Source organism: Taeniopygia guttata, chromosome 2, assembly GCF_048771995.1.
Source record: "Taeniopygia guttata chromosome 2, bTaeGut7.mat, whole genome shotgun sequence".
Taxonomy (NCBI): Eukaryota; Metazoa; Chordata; class Aves; order Passeriformes; family Estrildidae; genus Taeniopygia; species Taeniopygia guttata.
In genome coordinates, this window is record NC_133026.1 from 93,287,021 (window position 1) to 93,304,458 (window position 17,438).

Consider the following 17,438-nt stretch of genomic DNA (forward strand, 5'->3'; position numbering starts at 1 on the left):
TTATTCTTCAAGCAGGTGTCATGGTTTCTGAATTTTGTCCAGATGGCAGCTGATGTGGAATCAGAGAGTGAATAAAACCAAACGCTGTGAGAAGAGCCATTGAGCCTTTGCTCCTCGTGTTACTGCTAGTGACAATGGATTTAATGCAGCCATGTCTCATGATCTGTGAGTTTATTAGAGCTAAGTGGTTAGGATTATCTCATCAAATTATAACAATCTGAGAAAGTGATTAAAAATACTACCTTAAATATATTGCACGGTTCATCAGCATTTGCAGCTCCTATATTTTGGATGTATGCATATATCCATATATTTGTTTGTGTCCAGAGCCAGTTCAGCCTTCCAGATATGCCTTTGATTTGTTGAAAACCAAGTGCAAAGCTAGTAGACACAATACAGTGTGCAGTGAAAGTTTCAGTATATGTGCGTGCAGAACAGGATCGGTCTGGAGGGGTGTCTCAGTGAGCGTGTAGCAGATAATTGGACCTGTGAGGTTCAACAATTTCCTCTGAGCAATTCAGGCTCGCTGACAGAGACGCTTTTATCTGTGTGCCTGCTCCCAGAGCTGCACCCTGTAGCCAGGCAGAGCCCTGGGAGCAGTGGGCAGAGGGGAGTGTGTGTTCCCAGGGATACCTGCAGCGCTTCCCCACGCTCCCGTGTGTGGGAGGGGACCCTGCTGGCAGATGCCCAGCGCTGTCTCTGAAGCTGGTGTGAAGCCATACGTACACAGCTCCCTACTGCTAGAGTTAGGCCGGACCTGCCCTTCGGTTTTACAAGGATTCTGTGTCTAAGTGCCACACCTGCTGCCTCGCCAGGAGCTGAGCAGTCCGGGAAGAGTCATTGTTGGGAAGGATGGATAAATATAATTGCCTGGCAAAAGATTCACAATAGTACAGCCAGGATAAAAACAATCCCCCCTACTGGCTGGACAATACCCTTACCTACAGACAGGTCCAAAAGTCAAATGAACTGTTCCATCTCACCCCCCAGAACGTATGGTTCATCCCAAACCTGTAACCCTCCCCTGAAACATCAGGTGTCTGTGACCCCATTGGCCCAAGCCTTGTTCCAGCCCACCTTGAAGCCCCCTGATAAGGGGTCTCGAGGGGTCAGACGCTCTCTTGGAACTTCCCCCTCTTGGAACTTCTCCCCTCTTGGAACTCCCCCCTCGTAGATCTTCCCCCCTCTCCTAGCTCTAGGAGCTCTTCTCTACCCCTTGTCTCTCCACTCCCCCATCCCCTCAGGCCTTGCCACGTGCTGCGTCTGGCAGCTCCAAGCAAGACCTTTCACCATCCCTAATAAACCTGATATTCTAAGAGAAGCCTTCAGAGATCTCTCGTCTCCATTCATCAAAGCCGTCCTGGAGCACAGCGCTCCCTACAAGTCATCAAGAGTTTCTTTGCTCCTTCAGTTTCCATTTCTACCAGCTGGCTGTTTGCCTCCAGAAAAATCCATATCTTTGAGTTGCCTCTCAAGGAGGCTTTAATGACACCAGTGGGCAGAGCCCTTCACAGTTTGTAAAATAACCTCCTGCCATGTCAGATTAAGTTACATGACATCAAATTATTTAAATCTTCACAGTTACATTTGTTCTACAGATGTGTGCGCTCTCTCTCTCTTGAGACTAGCATTTCCGCACTTTTACAAATAATTTCAGGGTTTTAAATTTATTTTTTTTTTAGTAGCAAACATCTCAGCGCTCTTTTTAAGACTACAGAAAAAGAGAGGTGATGCTCTGCGTACATTTTATGGCTTTTCTGTCCAATGACTCTAATGTCAAAATTGCTACAACCTTCTAAGAGAAATGCTAAATCATAATGTGGTAAGAAAGGCACCCTCGACAGGTCTGCAAATGACAGCTCTATAATTTCAGCATTATTTGAATACAATGTAGAAGTGCCTTATATGTTTAAGCAGCTTCATTTTGCATCTGCTTTTTAGAATAGTTGATTCATACTTGTCTGCACAGGCTTTCAATAGTTCTTCTTTTCTTTCTTAGTCTCTTTGTCTACCCTTTTTATTTTCTCCTTGTTTTTCTTTTTTATTCTCTTGAATTTTTTTCATATAATATTTATTTAATCAGTGTTAAGATGAGAGGGTCAGGCTGAGCATGTGTTAGACTGAGCTGCAATGTAACAAGTTGAATTTACCTCTGTGCTCATTATAGCCATAGAGTAGATGACTTGAATTACATGTGGATCTTTTGCTACCTACTTCCATACATATGCTAACATGCATTACTCTATTTGTGGCTCAAAAATTGCCATTATTATATGTGAGAACTGAGCTTTATTTGATCTGTTTTAATATTTCTAGATTATTTTCCCCATTGTTGTTGAAGTCTGTATGGATTGGTTGAAGTCCTTAAAAAACTTTCAGTGATTCCTGCTGAGAATTTTTTCATCAGGAGTTGGGGCTTCCTAGTAAACCAGAAAATGTTTTATAGTTCTACTTTTTTTTTTTTTTTTTGCTGTTATGTTTCTGCACCACTGTACCGACAACTGAGACACTACCATGTTTTTTCTGTGCCTGATATCAGATGCAACCAGTGAAAAATGAAAGGCAGAAGTATGGACTGGGAAAACCAGTGTATTTTGTGGAGTGACCATCCCAGCTAAGTTGTGTATCAGATGTCAAAAATCTAGGAGACCTGGTGGATCTCTGTGGAGGCAGCTTTGCTTTGCAGTATGCCCAAGGAACCTGTGCTGGTCTGACACCAAGCCGTGGCTGTAGCCTCTGCACCACCAGCAGTGCCCAGAAAAATCCGACTTTTCAATTAATACAAATTTTTACAATTAAATGAAATAAAGTACACCTCAAAAACAATTCTTAATTGCTGGGCTAACATGATACTTACTTCTGTCACATGCTTGCACATTGGTGGCTCTCTTACTGCTGCCTGTGGTGTGTCCTGTTATTGCCCTGTGATGGGGAAATCATGAGCTGTCATATCCTCATGTTGCCAACTGAGTTGTGCCTTTGGAGCAACCCCTCAGAAGGACAAAGGCTGTGCCAGTCAGTAGTATGACAACACCACTGGAAGTGAAGTCTTTTTGCTCCATTTAAAAAGACCCAGTCCTTTAAATAAAAACTTTCCAGAGAATACGAAAAGTTCTCAAATCAATGTTCTTCAAAATTTAGCTTTCACTTCAAACCATCGAGGATTTTTTAATATTTTTCTCTGTAGGTGTCCAGTTAGTATAGTTTCTCTCTTTTGAGCTGTTCTGCCTGGATTGATGCATTGTTTTCATGTCCTTAGAAGTAATTAATAAAATGCTTGAAATGTTGGTTCTATCTTTGCGCCACCTTTCCTCTCACTGTCGTGTTTGCTGTTTTGGAGGGCACCATAGCACTTGGGAAATCTCCCTGGGGTGTGTGGTCATGCACGTGTGATCATTTCACAAAGTGTGAAATTTGTATGTGAAATTGAATAAGTCAGTGTGCAGCCCCCAATACTGCAAAATGGGTGGTGTCAAAGCTCTGAGATCAGCCTGGGTGGTGATTTCTTGTCTTGTGTGAAACAAAGAGCTCTTCAGATAGCACCACAGCATGTAAGGCTTATAGATGGGTAGATAGAAAGCAGTAGGTAATAACCATAAAACAGTATTATGAAAATATAAACCATAATTAGTGATAATGGCTTACTCAATTAAATACATTAAAGTATGGATGCAGGGTTTTGATGCATGGATGCTTTTGTCCAAGAGCATATGTGTGTTTATATACTGGTCTAACAGTGATGTATAACTGACATTAAATATGCATCAAAGGATGAATACTCTGCCCTCATGTTAAATAGGTCGCTTTACTGCTGTCTAGCTGTATAAATATATGGAAGAAGATAGCCCCTGTCTCCAAATTTCCTATCTAAAAAGAAAAACACAGATAACTTAACTGTACATGTGTTTCAGGCAGCTCAAGGTTTTAAGTGAAGTGGGCCAGGTTAAGTCATACCCATGGATGCCGTACTTTTCCTGCTAAAGGATCTGATTGCCAGTGGAATATCTCTGCTCCTTATTAATCTAGGAAGCCTAGTCTTGCAATTAAAATTCAGGTTCCCTGTTCTGATTTCAGTGTCAGCAGCTTGAGGGGCTGTGTGGGAGTAGCGCTCCTCTTCCTCCTTCTGCTGTCTTCTTCAATGGAATTTCTGCTGTTCTCCTTTCTAGCGATGAAAGTAACATCATTTTCTGACCTCTGAGCTTTGAGTGTGTTATTAAATAATTTTAGTCCTTTTAGTATCTAGATGATTAAAAGAGGATTAGATTATGGTTAGTGCCAGGGAGGGATAAGTATTGAAACAGCTCTAAGTGATGTGTTTGCCCTAATAAGTGTCAACGGCATCATGATCCCTATGCCCAGCCTTGGTGGTCCTGTACTGATGACCCTCCTATCACACACTGAGTAGGGGGTCTTACCAAAATGAAAAAAACAACTTGGGTTTATTTGCTTTCTCTCCTTCTCTCCTGTGCTGTGTTATCCCTGTTGCTTTGGAGAAAATTAATGTCTGACAATAAAAATTTGCCTTTTTTAATTTAAAGTTTTTTATTTCAGGAGCAAAAAAAGTTCTGCCTAAACCTTGGATCCACCAGACCATTTAGGAGGTTTTTGGGTTGTTTTTTTGTCTTTTTTTGGGTGGGTTTTTTTTTTGTTTGTTTGGTTTTTTTTGTTTTTTTTTTTTTAAGTCTGAGGTAAATTTTACACTTAGGGCAGAAGTACTGATCCCTTTATTCCCCAAATTTGGGCCTTCTAAATTCAGATTGGGGAAGTCATGTTCCAGGCTGTTGTTCTTTCTTAAAAATGGACCAGCCACTGTGGTTTCCTTTCATTATATTCTTCCCTCTATGTCCTCCCCCCACGGCCAGCATCTCCTGCCTTAAACATTCCAGTTGATATTTTCTCTGCCTGGTCTCAGGGCTACAGTGATATTAAAAAGAAAAGTCCAAGTAAAATGAATTGTTCCTTATTAAGGTAGACTATATGGGGAGAGAAAAAAATTACACCTTTTCCTTGGAATTTTAGCATAAGCACACAGTAAGTCAAAATGGCAGGGTCCATAAATGTCAGTGAGGATTTTATTGGCAGAAAGAGTTAAACATAAAGATATTCAGGTGCTATTGTCCTGCAGTGTATGAGCCCTGGATCATTTTAAACACATGGGTAGTCAACCATATCTGTAGGATCATGAACTGGTTTCCCTATGATTTAATTCAAACTTTGAATAGATGGGGTATGCTCCATGTAAAGAGAACTTCTAGATGCCTTCCTTCTTGAATACTTGGTATTTAAATCTGATGCCTCTGAAATCAAAAGAAATATTTCCATCAAGCTAAATGGGTTCAAAAGTGGATCTTAACATGAGATTACTTTTATCATTAAGGACATTATGTTGCATCATTCAACTCAGTGTTTTTTTTCCATCAACTTCATTAGATGCAAAATTGGCCCCTTAAAGCAGAAGCCTTGATAAGGCATTTTGCCTTATGTGAATGCAGCAAAAAAAGGGGAAAAACACCCAGAATCATAACATCCTTATTCTTGCTCTTTCTTATTTCTGTGACATGTTTCCTCTGATATTCTGAATTTTGAATCATAAGGGCTCTATTCTCACTGGGCTCCTGTCCCATGTTAATCTGATATTCATATAATTTTGCTAGAAAAGAGCCTGCGAATGATCTCTCCCTTCTAATTTATTCAAGACTAAAATTCTGCTACTGGCAAACTTGCCTCCATGGTTCCCCTGTCTGTACAGTATAACCAGATGTTTTGTAGTTTGGATCCCTCTGCACATCATTGAACAGACACTACAAGTACCTCTTTCCTGTAGATTTCTCCAAGAAGCCTCACAATGGAATACATGTGGAATGTGTGAAAACAGGTCATAAACTGAGATAAAATGAAATTTAAAAATACAGAAAGTACTTCTTAAAAAGCAGAAGAAAAATTACAGATTTTTGTAGAGCAAATTGGACTGTCATTTGGGCACTCTGTGCATAATGGTGTGGTTGAAAACCCTTGTAAATAGGGGTATATTCATTTAAACCAACTTCTAAATGAAGACATAAAATTATGGGAATAATGTGGAATTGGCTTTGAATCAGTAGTACTTCTACAGCACCTTTTAGCAACACACTTGCATGCCTCTCAGAGTTGGAGGCGTATTCCCAGCACCACTGTTAAGGAGGGAAATGACTTCTAAAAAAGAAAACTGGAATATAAAGTCTATGAAGATTTAAAATACAAAACTTTGCGTTTGATTTCAGTGCTTTGGTAGTCCATGCTTAAATATTTTAAGTCTTCAGAAGTTTTGGGTTTCTTGTTTTGTCTAGTGGCACAGATTCAGTTGTAGTAGAGGCTTGGTCCATTTTGGTGTTGCTCTGGATAGGCTAGCCTTTCCTCCATGAAGTTTTTCAAAGCTTATTTCCATTCAGAGTGAAGTCAAGGGTAGTAGGAGGCTATGATTCTTTCACCTAACAAATACACAAAACCAAACCAAACCAAACCAAACCAAACCAAACCAAACAAAACAAAACATCAGAAAAAACACACAAAACCCCAAAAACCAAACAAACAAACTAAACCAAAAAGCTAGGCCTTTGATACTTGTGAATACAGCCTGAATTTTCTACAATGTTTCAGTTTCAGTGGGAGGCTCTGAAATGGATCCATCTCTGCTTAAAATGAAGAACAGGAACTGACCATTAATTTCTATACATCCTCTGAGCATGGAATTAATGATTCGATTAAAATGAGACATCCCCAAGAAATTCTATAGTAATTGAACTACTTCATAAATTAAGACAAGCAAGCACAATTATATAAACAGTGGAATCACTGACCCAGTTATTTAGAATAAAGTTTTGTCCATTATAGCCTTCAATCCCAAATGGGTGAAATCACAAATTTCTGAATATTCCAGAAAATAGTTTTATAAGCAGTGGGTGAATATTTTCAGATGATGGTGTGACATAGAGGGATACTCTGTTCTCTGGTGTTCTAATCTGGTTTGAATGGTCTGCATCTATCCTTACTTTTAATGACAGAAAACTCAGCTTAACCTTGCTGTAAAGTAAGTATTTATACACATCAATGAGAGAAATAAAACACCTTATTGATTTTACATCTACTTACACTGTGGTAATTAAAATGTACTTTTGCAGCTTGCAGAATAGTAGTTTGTTTGTATTAGATCAAAGAAAAACTCTGCAGATCTTATTTTGTATTCCTGTTGTCCCTTGAAAATTCTTAAATAAATGCAGAAGGATGAGCCCAGTCTTCATATCCTACCACGATTTAGCAAAAAGACACCTTTCGGACAGAGGTGCTAATTGTTTACAATTCTGTATTCCAGTAATTTCTATGTCAAATTCAGTGTTGAATATCCCCCAAATTCAGTGTTCAGTACAGTTAATGGCATTGCCTGGATAAATGCTTTTTCAGGAGTTTTCTGAGGAAAACTTCCTGCTGTAACTGTTCACAGAAGAGTCATCACCACAGAAAATCTCTTCAGAAAAGCCAAGCCCTTGAGAAGGTCACTGTAGACCTTCCAGTCATACTGGATTTGGTGTTATATCATCCCTTTTAGCTGTATGGTACTACTTGGCTGCTTTGGGCAGGATCTACTGGCTTTCTGGATATATGAGACACACCTGGAGCCTGGTGCATTTGCAATTGTTCCTGTTGGTGGATCTGGATTGTGGGCATGGACCTGATGTTAATGTAAGGACATCAGGAAGTACAGCCACTCAAACACCTGAGTGTGAGTGAGTTTTACACTGTCAGTAAAGAAAGAGAGTTTTACACTGTTGGTCCATCCTTGACGATTAATACTGAAGAATACTCTGGAGCTGTCTGACAAGATTTCTACCCCAAAAATACTCCACCTTTGGTTTTGATGAATGAGATGGTTTCCTAGGTGTACTTTGACTGAGTCATTTCAGTAATATTGGAATAGTCTTCACCAGCATCTTGGTTTTGCATGTCTGTGTGTAAAGTCAAGATTGTGGCAGCACAAAAAATTTTGCAATTTTGCAAAACACATCTGTTTCCTATGTTTTTACTTTTCTCAGGTTCCCTAGACCTGAATGGCCACATGTTGTGTGCAGTTTTCATCCATGGAATTGCTATTATTTTCTCATCTGTATCTCCAGTGGTATGTCTTGATCAGACAAGTCTCAGATAGTTCATGTCCAGATCCAGCCTGTAGTTTACCCTAATGTCACTCCAATGTTAATTATGTGCTACAGCAGCCTCACAGTTTTAACACAGATTTAACTGAGCCCAGAGAAATACCTGAAATTAAATCAACCCTAACAGATTATTTTCAGTTTGATTATCAAGACCCAAAAGTTTGGGAAAACTCGAGGTTTGCAGGAAGTAGATTTCTATCGGCACCTTTCCACTTCCCACTCCCTGTACAGGTTGATAGAGAGCTATTAACCAGTTCAAGAAGTGATTAATTTAGTTCCCCCTAGACATTTTATCCTTCTCCTGTCTGATTAGTTCAAGATTTGAGATTTGAAATAAAGCCAAGATTATATATATGGAGCTTTCTTAATTACTTCCTCTCACTTTTTTTTTTTTTTTTTTTTAAATCATGTGGTAAAAAACTGATTATATAGATGTCTACTCAGTAACTCATTGTAGAGATATTTAAGCTAGGTCTAAAAGAGCTGGTTTGGTAGTGGAAGCAGTCTAGCCAGAGCAACATAAGACAGTTTATATAAACATACACTTACTACACAAAAGTATGAGCAATTGATAGCATGGCATATATACATATATATATATATGTGTGTGTGTGTGTGTGCGTAGATATATATATATATACATATGGTAAGGACTGCATGATATGTATATATATACATACACATCTAAAACCCTTGCTAGTACAATTTAGCAAGTAACACATTTCAAAAGGAGAGAGAGGAGAAACAGAAACACAATTGTGATTAATCATGCTCATTATCAACTCAGACTTATGACCTGTGTAAATTTTAGGGCATTTTTTTGAAGTGTGTGTGTGGTGGTGGATGGGAGGAGGGGTGCATATGTGTGGAATGAGAGATGAAAAATACACTCCTTTCTCTGCCAATAAAATGACCCTTCCACCCTCTCACTTTTCAGCCTTCCCTCCAAAAGTTAGGTGGATGTCTAAGGCTGGCTAAAGCCTTATTATTAAGTTAACTCTAGGTGGTTTCCATTAGCCTTACAGTACATGCCACTGAGCAGACATACAGTAACTGAATTGTTTCAACTTATCCAAATAACATTGAAATAGACTTAATTGTTGAACTGCAGGAAAGACCATGTGTCTCCAGAGACTATTAGTGTCATTTAAAAGGCTAAATGTATCATAAAACCTGTCTTTAACAGAATAAAATTGTACAGACCAACACAATTTTAGCTAATGTTTTCCACATTTCATGTAAAAAAAGTCATTGGCTGTAAAGGAAAGTTCATAACATTTCTAGGAGTTGTTTCAGTGCAGCACTTCCCAACTAGTTTTAGCCTAGTATCCTTTTTACTATTGTGCTATTACTTTGAAAATAGTCACAGCAAAACCTACAGGATTTACTTACAGAACATATTTCCATTTATTGTGAATAAAGAGAGGTTTTGGCACAGCAAAAGATTCAAGAAGCCTCTGATTTCAATAGATAAGCATTTTTCTCTCTGTCTCCCTCAACATTTAAATTGAGTTTTGATTAGAGAAGAATATGGTAATATTTCAGAGGAAAAGTAAAAGTGAAGGAATTCTTGCTGATACAGGTTGTCAGTGAGATTTCCTCAGCCATCAGTGTTTTCATATTTTTTGATTTTTATTTTGGAATTTACCTTCTTGTTTTTATTGCAATGTTACGTATTTTCTTTTGTTGAGTCTGTTAAGAAAGTTGTTTGGATAGGATAAATTATAAAGGTAGCTGACAACAAGCAAAATAGGAAAACAGAAGAGCAGGGGGGAAATAGATAGGCCAAGGAAGAATGAATAAAAACCATAAAATTGCTTTTATACTACAAAAGAGCCAAAGGAGTGTTTCTTTGTTCCAAAGATGTTCAATCTATTAAGGGGAAAATATCTAGAAGGTGGACAAATAGCAGATCAGCTCTCAATAGAAGGAGCAAACCTTTCTGTTTATCTATCTCAGATTTTCACTGGAGTTTTATATCAACTCACAAGGAAGCTGTTTCAAATAACTTCTACTAACATTATTGTTCTTTTACAAGTTTTGTTTCTATGGAAATGAATGATGTAATTGACTCTTTCCATCACAATCACTTACTTTTTAACCTGAAGAGATTTTTTCTTTCCCAGTTAGTCCTCTCCAATCTAGGGAACAAAAGTTATTGTCTCTTTTTTTTTTCTTTCTGGAAAACCTCAGAATCGTGGTGTAATTACCTATGTAAGAACACTAGTGCCCTTCCTGAAAAAGTTAAGAATTTCTTGAAACAGCAGTTACTGTCAAGCTTTTCCCATTAGAGCTATGTGTGAATGGAAACAACTGTAATTTCTTCATTGCTTGCTATTAAAATGAACTTGAATCATGTAACTCTTTTGAAAAGGAGACATTATGATGACAAAAAATATTGGTTAAGTCTAGCCAGGGTTTGATTTATTTGGTTTTAGTCCTGCGATAAGGAGAGGGTATGTGCTAATGAAGCAGTTCCCGTTTACAGGGAAATTCATCCAGTAACAAGTCATAGAGCCACTAATTCTTTTTCATTCCCATTTTGGGAATTTACGTAGTGTCTGGTCTCCTGGCGCTGCCCCTCACCGTGGCCCTGAATTCACCTGTAATGAAGGAAATCTCCAGTTGCACAAACCTACAGCATCTTTACCTTGAACTAAAAGGTCTCTTACTCTTTCCAAGCTATGGATGGGACACTATTGCGCAAATCAGGCAGCAGATGTTGTATTCAGAACTGTGCAAATAAGTGCAAGGGGACAACTCCCCACACCCCTGACACAGCAAAGATAACAGAATGACATTGCTAATTTGAAATTTTAGAGAAGGATAATTTCAGCAATATGGTGGTAGACACAAATTAAGATATATGATATGTGTCCATGCAGATTTTCTACTTCTAACCTGCAAACCTGTTCAATCTCTGCTTTGTCACTTTGCCTTTCAGGCTTGAATTAATTTTATTACAATACCCACAAACTTTTAAAAATATATATATTGTAGGAATATGATTTTTTTAAATGTGAATTGATTTTAAGGCAGTCAGCTGTGAAGCAGAGATGTGCATCTCTTGGAGGATAATGATTAAAGTCCTAAAGTTGGGCAACATTGAAATATATTGAAATTATGATATAACAAATGAAAAAAAATACTGTTTATAAATGCATTTATTTGGTGTTAATAAATATGGATTTTTTTGAGTATATATGAGACTCTGAATGCATTTTAATTCTGTGAGTAAAGCAAAACTCACAGAATACATTAAACATTATTTTTTTCATTTAGCAGCTGAAAAAGTAGTTTATTTGATTTGCCCAAGCTCATATGTGAAGAAACAGTAAAGCAAAGAATAGAAACAATCTACTTAGACTCTCATTCCTACATTCTTCATAGATGACTTGAATTAGGACTTAGTATAGTCATGACAAATGTAATGTGAAAAACTAATGAAATTTAAATTAAAAAAGGAGTGACTTAAGTGTCCTCTGACCTTTCATGTCTCAATGAAGTCTTGTTCTAATATAAAGTGATAATTGTCCAGTGTTGGTCTTGTCACTTCATTCCTGATGGGAGTGAAAAGATGCAGCTAAACCTACTAATTTCCAAATTCTGTAAAATTAGGGGAAATAAGGTATAGTAAGTGCTGGTAAGAAGCAAGTAAGGTACTGGTGGAAGGAGCTAAAAAGATGCTGTTGGCAGGCTGTAAAACCACCTTCCCACCATGCCCATTATGAAGTGTCCACTGGTGTGAGGGGTCCTATTTAACCTGTTCAGACCACTCAGCCTAAGTCCCAAAAACTTGTGGGATCAGGCCCTACCAAGATTACATACTTCTGCATTCTTCATTGGGCATACAGACTCTGATAATTACTGGAAGAAAATCATATAACAGATTTCTACATTTTCAGCACATGTCTTGAGCTGATTAACACAGGACCTAATTTGCTCTAATCAGCCCAAGGTGGATAGAATGTGAAACAGATGACCCTACTGTTTAAGAACAGGTAATTCTATTTATTTGTGGTGAATAATGACATTTTCCTATTGATGGGTATTCACCTTGCACCTTAAATTGCATCAGGTCAGTGCTGAGAGTAACTGGTGCAGCAAGTTTGAATTCCCCTGTACTGCATATTAGGTAACTTTTCTGTCACTGCCAATTTAAACCAGACCCATATATGAAAAACAAAACGTGGGTTCATGGTAAATATAACAACTTTTAATATCCCCAGCTGGAGAGAAAGTTTCCACTAGTATAAAAAAGAAAGCATGTAAGGGTCTGTAAAATATCCTCAAAAAGAGAATTTCAGAAAAGAGAAAACCTTTCCTTTCCCAATACTTGGAATTATTAAAAATACACACCAGGAAAACAAAACCTGTAAGTAAAGGGCTTAGCTGAAACAGTGTGCAATAAAAATTGAATCACTTCAAGGTTGAAAATGTGTCTGAAAAATATTATCAAGAACTGAGATCTGATTTAGTCAATGTCTACATAGATAATTCATTCTTTACTTCTGAAGTGCCTTAAACCAGCAAAAAATAGTGACTTTAGTGTAAGGGTCATTAACTGAAGTAAAATTTGAGTCAAGTATTTAAAATGTAGCCATCTGAGAATACTGGCTAGTACTCAAAACCAGATTCCTGAGCATCCCATAATGATATAAGAATATATAAAATAACAGCATTCAAGTCCTGAGAAGGAGTATCTCTTCTTTGCCCTTTCACTTCTGAAGGCTGAAAGCCAGGGTGATGGAAGCATGCTATTACATTAACAGTCACTGCACCCTGCTGTAACCCCTAAGTCTTAACTTCTGTTCCAGCTCTTTTTTGGATTCTGGTTGTTTGCAGTCTGCTGGGCTCTTTTGTTGGGAAGGAGTTAGAGACATTGGGATAATGACATCAAAGCCAGAATTAGAGAGGCGGTCCTGGTGAGACCTTCAAAGAAAGAGAACTGCTCAGCTGTAAAGGATAGACATGAATCTGTGAGCCTTGGTACTGGGACCACAAAGAGCTTAAGGTCACTTGCTTAAAGGCAGAGTCATAGAGGCACAGCCTCAAACTGGCAGAAATCAGGTAAGACTCCACATTTTCTTCAGGAAAGAAAGTCACGTGTTTACTTTTGCTTAAGCAAAGCTGAGCAGTTCTAAGTGTTGGGAAGAGATTTACTTTCTCCCTGACATATTTGCAAGAGGAAAAATGAAGTGACTTTTCTCCTTTCAGATAAATAGTGCAATGAATTCTTATTATCAAAGGTGATCTGTTCTTGTAACTTGGGGGAAGATGCCACATTATTTTTTGTTTAACAGGAGTAACCACTTTCTGGTGCTTGAAGCCCAGCCCTGCTAGCTGCTGCTCTCCTCAGAGGGTTCCCAGGAATGTTTTTGCAAAACTCTTTTCTCAAGATTGAGCTGCAATTAGCATGGGCTTCAGTCAGTTCTGTGGAGATGTCACTCCACATAATGCTACAGGCTTCACACTGCAACATGAAGATGTCACTTTAGATAGCACTGTGGGCTTGAAGTGGCAATCCAGAGATGTCACTTCTCTGTTATGAACTGCTGCAGGAGAATCTGTCCTTTTTGATGGAGCTGGCCTCATACTTCATGAATACCCTCTTGATGTCCCTCTCAGTGGGCTTGACATCACTCTAACAGCATGACAAGTTAAAACATGTCCTTGAGAACTCATGTTAACGAATGCAAGGATGACCGTGACTACGCAGCGTGCCTAGGCAGGAGCAAAGTGTTTTCTCAATCACAGAAATACCTTACTCTAGTGAGAACTGACTCACAAGTTGTTGCAGAACACAACTTATCTCTGTCTGCTATGACAGCAAGTCCATGGTCATCACTGTGTCAGCTCGTGTGGCTTCTCAAGGTCATATTGCACATTGCTGTAAATTCTGAAGGAAGATAAAGGACCACCAGGAATTTATTTTCTTTCTAGATGCGACTTTGGCTCAGTTAACCTTTAGCAGTGGTCTCTTCTTAAGTGGCTAAAACAATAAAGAACAATGCCACAAAGCTGAGAGTATGAATCATAAGTTTCAGGCCAGTCTAAATAGTTGAGTCTGATTTCCCCTTCAATATTCTAAACAAAACAAATGTCTGTTGATAAAAATGCCTGTACAACTTGCTATATAAATTCTGAATTTCAAGCATTACAGCATTTGCTGTGGTTAGAATAAGATTTTTAATGAAAAAAAATTGCCCAACATGATATTTTCCCAGTTAAATGCTATGTGTGATCCCACAAGTACAAAAGACGTTTGGTAGTGTCCCCTTTCGTAATTGCTTTAAATTAAAAAGCAATTAGAAGCCCACTAATTTCAGACTAGCCCCACTGGGTCAGGACTGAGATCACCAACAGAGCAGTCAGAAGGCACGCATTACACATGCCTCCCTCCACGTTTATATTGCAGGTAGGTCAGTAATTCCTACCACTGTCAGCGGCAGCCTTTTAAAGCGGCCCAAGGACACACACAGTGCTCATTCATCCTTTGACAGGTGCCGGTACCAGGGACAGAACTTCCCTTTGGTCCTTTGGCTTCTTGTGGGTAGGAAGACTCGCGGAGCTCGGTGGGGCGGTGAGCACAGCCAGCCCAGCAGCGGCGAGGTTTGGGGCGCTGGAGGCGCCGCCGCCGTGTGTGGGGCAGCGGGGAGGGCTCCAGTGGCTGCCCCAGCGAGCTCTGCACACCCCTCAGCCCGCCTGGCTTCCAGGAGAGGGGACGACAAGGAGCTCCCCGCACCGCTGGATGACCGCGCTCTCTGAAGGGCGCCGGGGATGCCCCGGCTCGCTCGGCCCGGGCCAGCCCTGGCTCCCGGCACGGCTCTGCCCAGGCACCATAGCAAACCCTGGCAGCCAACTCTGGGCTCTTCTGGGCTTTTCCCAGAATACTCCTTTCTTGGCACTGCTTCCTTTTTTTTTTTTTTTTTTTTTTTTTTTTTTTTCAGAGAAGCTGTGAAAACTTTTCCTGAAATGATCCTCCTCTGCCTTCTGGCTGCAGAGTATGACTGATGCCTTTTCTTCCCCAGTGCAATAGTACATCTGTGGAGTAGAGAGACTAGGTAACCAGCTGTCATGTCAGGTTTCCTAAACATACTTGCATGTCATTTCTCACTTGTTCATCTGTATCAAAGCAGAGAGCCTCTGCTGCTAGCTCTGCTGCACATTAGGGCTAAAATACCATTTCATTAAGGCTGAAAAAAATGGTTTATTTAAGTCAAAATCAGTCTATTCCTGTATCTGTTATTTCTGCTTCTCTCTTCGACAGGCTGATCATAACACTTATCCTTCTCTTCTCTCTTGCCTTGTTTTCTACATCAAAGATACTAACTACTATGTTCTTTAATTTAACAGCTTCTGCAGCTCAAGAAAGAATAGATTAATTTTATGAATAGTGAATCCTTGTATGATGTCATCTTCACATAATCTCTGTTTTGCTGCTCTGAAATAGATTTTATTTCAGTAAATGTGCAGACCACCACTACAGTGACACCCTACTGACTAAAGAAAGTTACAAGTACAGTAATTTTATTTTAAAGCACACTACTGAAGTGTGCTCATTATTCTGTTCTTCCAGCTGTCTAATAGACAGCTCTTTGCTTCCTTATTTTTGCCAGAGAGAATGGTTTTACCTGAGATCTCTTCAAGTGCTAACTCTAGGCATTACAGCCAAAACAGAGGCTGTGGCACCTATGAACTATTGCCATACTTAAGAATCAGGATGCACATTATAATATAGGCATAGCTAGAATAGAATTCCTATTTGCTTGCCTTGAACCCAACTAGAAGCATACTAAAATAGTGTAACAAACAACATAGATACGTATATAGATATATATATGTTTGCACAGTGAAAAGATGTGCAGCAAGAGTTGCATTTAAGTTTATGAACAATGTGTCCACCCAAGAGTAAACAAGAACTTGTGTAGTTGCAGGCAGGTGGGAAGTGTAGGAAAACATATAATCAACAACTGAAGAAACAGAATTTGCAAGACAAAGAACAAAAGGACAAGATAAGCACAAGGGACAACAAGGAAGCAGGATATCCTACTAATTGCACAAGTATCAGGATGACTGATACTGAAAGCCAAAACAAAGATAAACAGCACTGGGAGCAGAATCCCTTTTTCAGAGAGAGGCAAGCTGCATAAAGTATTAGGCCTCCAGAGGAACTTTACCCAGAAAAGGGCTCCCAAATCTGATCACCTTGACCTCCTCAACTTGTTGACCACCAGTACTGCATCTGCAGGTGCATCATCTCCTTATTGCATACTCACAGCTAATTCAGGATATAGTGGACTAGTAGATCTATGTGTGCAAAATTATTTGGCGATCATTTGTAACAGCTAACCATTGGCACATTTGTCATCAATGAAAGTCAATCCATTAATTTTATTTTAAAGTCAGTTTATCAGTCTTCTAAATACCCCACCACAGCAATTTCTAATTCCCTGACTCAGTTGCAATGATTTTACCAAAAAATTTAATCATGGTTATCGTGTTGAACAGCATGGCCATTTTGTATTTCACATCAGAAGAGGACATAAAATGGGTGCCTCTCTCCTTCCTTGTGACAGAGCTAGAGGCTGGTCACTGCCAGCCTCTGTGTAAAGCAGAGTGTGTAGATATGAGCTCCTCATTGCTGACCAATAAAATACACTGCCTTGTGGAGTTACCTTGTTCATATGGCTTTGAAACACTCAAGGGAAATATGCCACTGCTGCAGAGATGAGTGATGAAGCAGTTGGCTTCTGTTTATGTGAAGTTTTGATTTTTTTTAATAACTTTTTTTACTCTTTGAAAGTATGTAGGAATGTGTGCAAAATAACTACAGACTATAAGATATCTAGAAACCTCTGAAGTATTTGTTTAAATTTTAAATGCTGCATCTGCATCTGCACTGCAGTTTCAGATATTAAACCCTGATGTATGTTTTGAATCCCTACAAATTACACAATTTCTTTTCCTTTCCTGCTGCTTCTCCTTTAATACTACTACAATCAGCATGCTTTTTTTATTGCTTACCAGGAGTAATACTGATTTCATCTGCAAGAATCAGGCTAGTCACAAGTTACCTCATCATTAAGAAAAGCATTTTCTATGTTCATTAACAGAAGAATAGTAGCAAGGGTTCATGTAACCTTGGCCATCATTTTGCTTTCTCCTCTTCCTGGTTTTATACCATCCTTTTAAACTATTAGTCAAGATCCTCACCTGATATAGAGTGATGTCACCTCACTGAAATCTTGA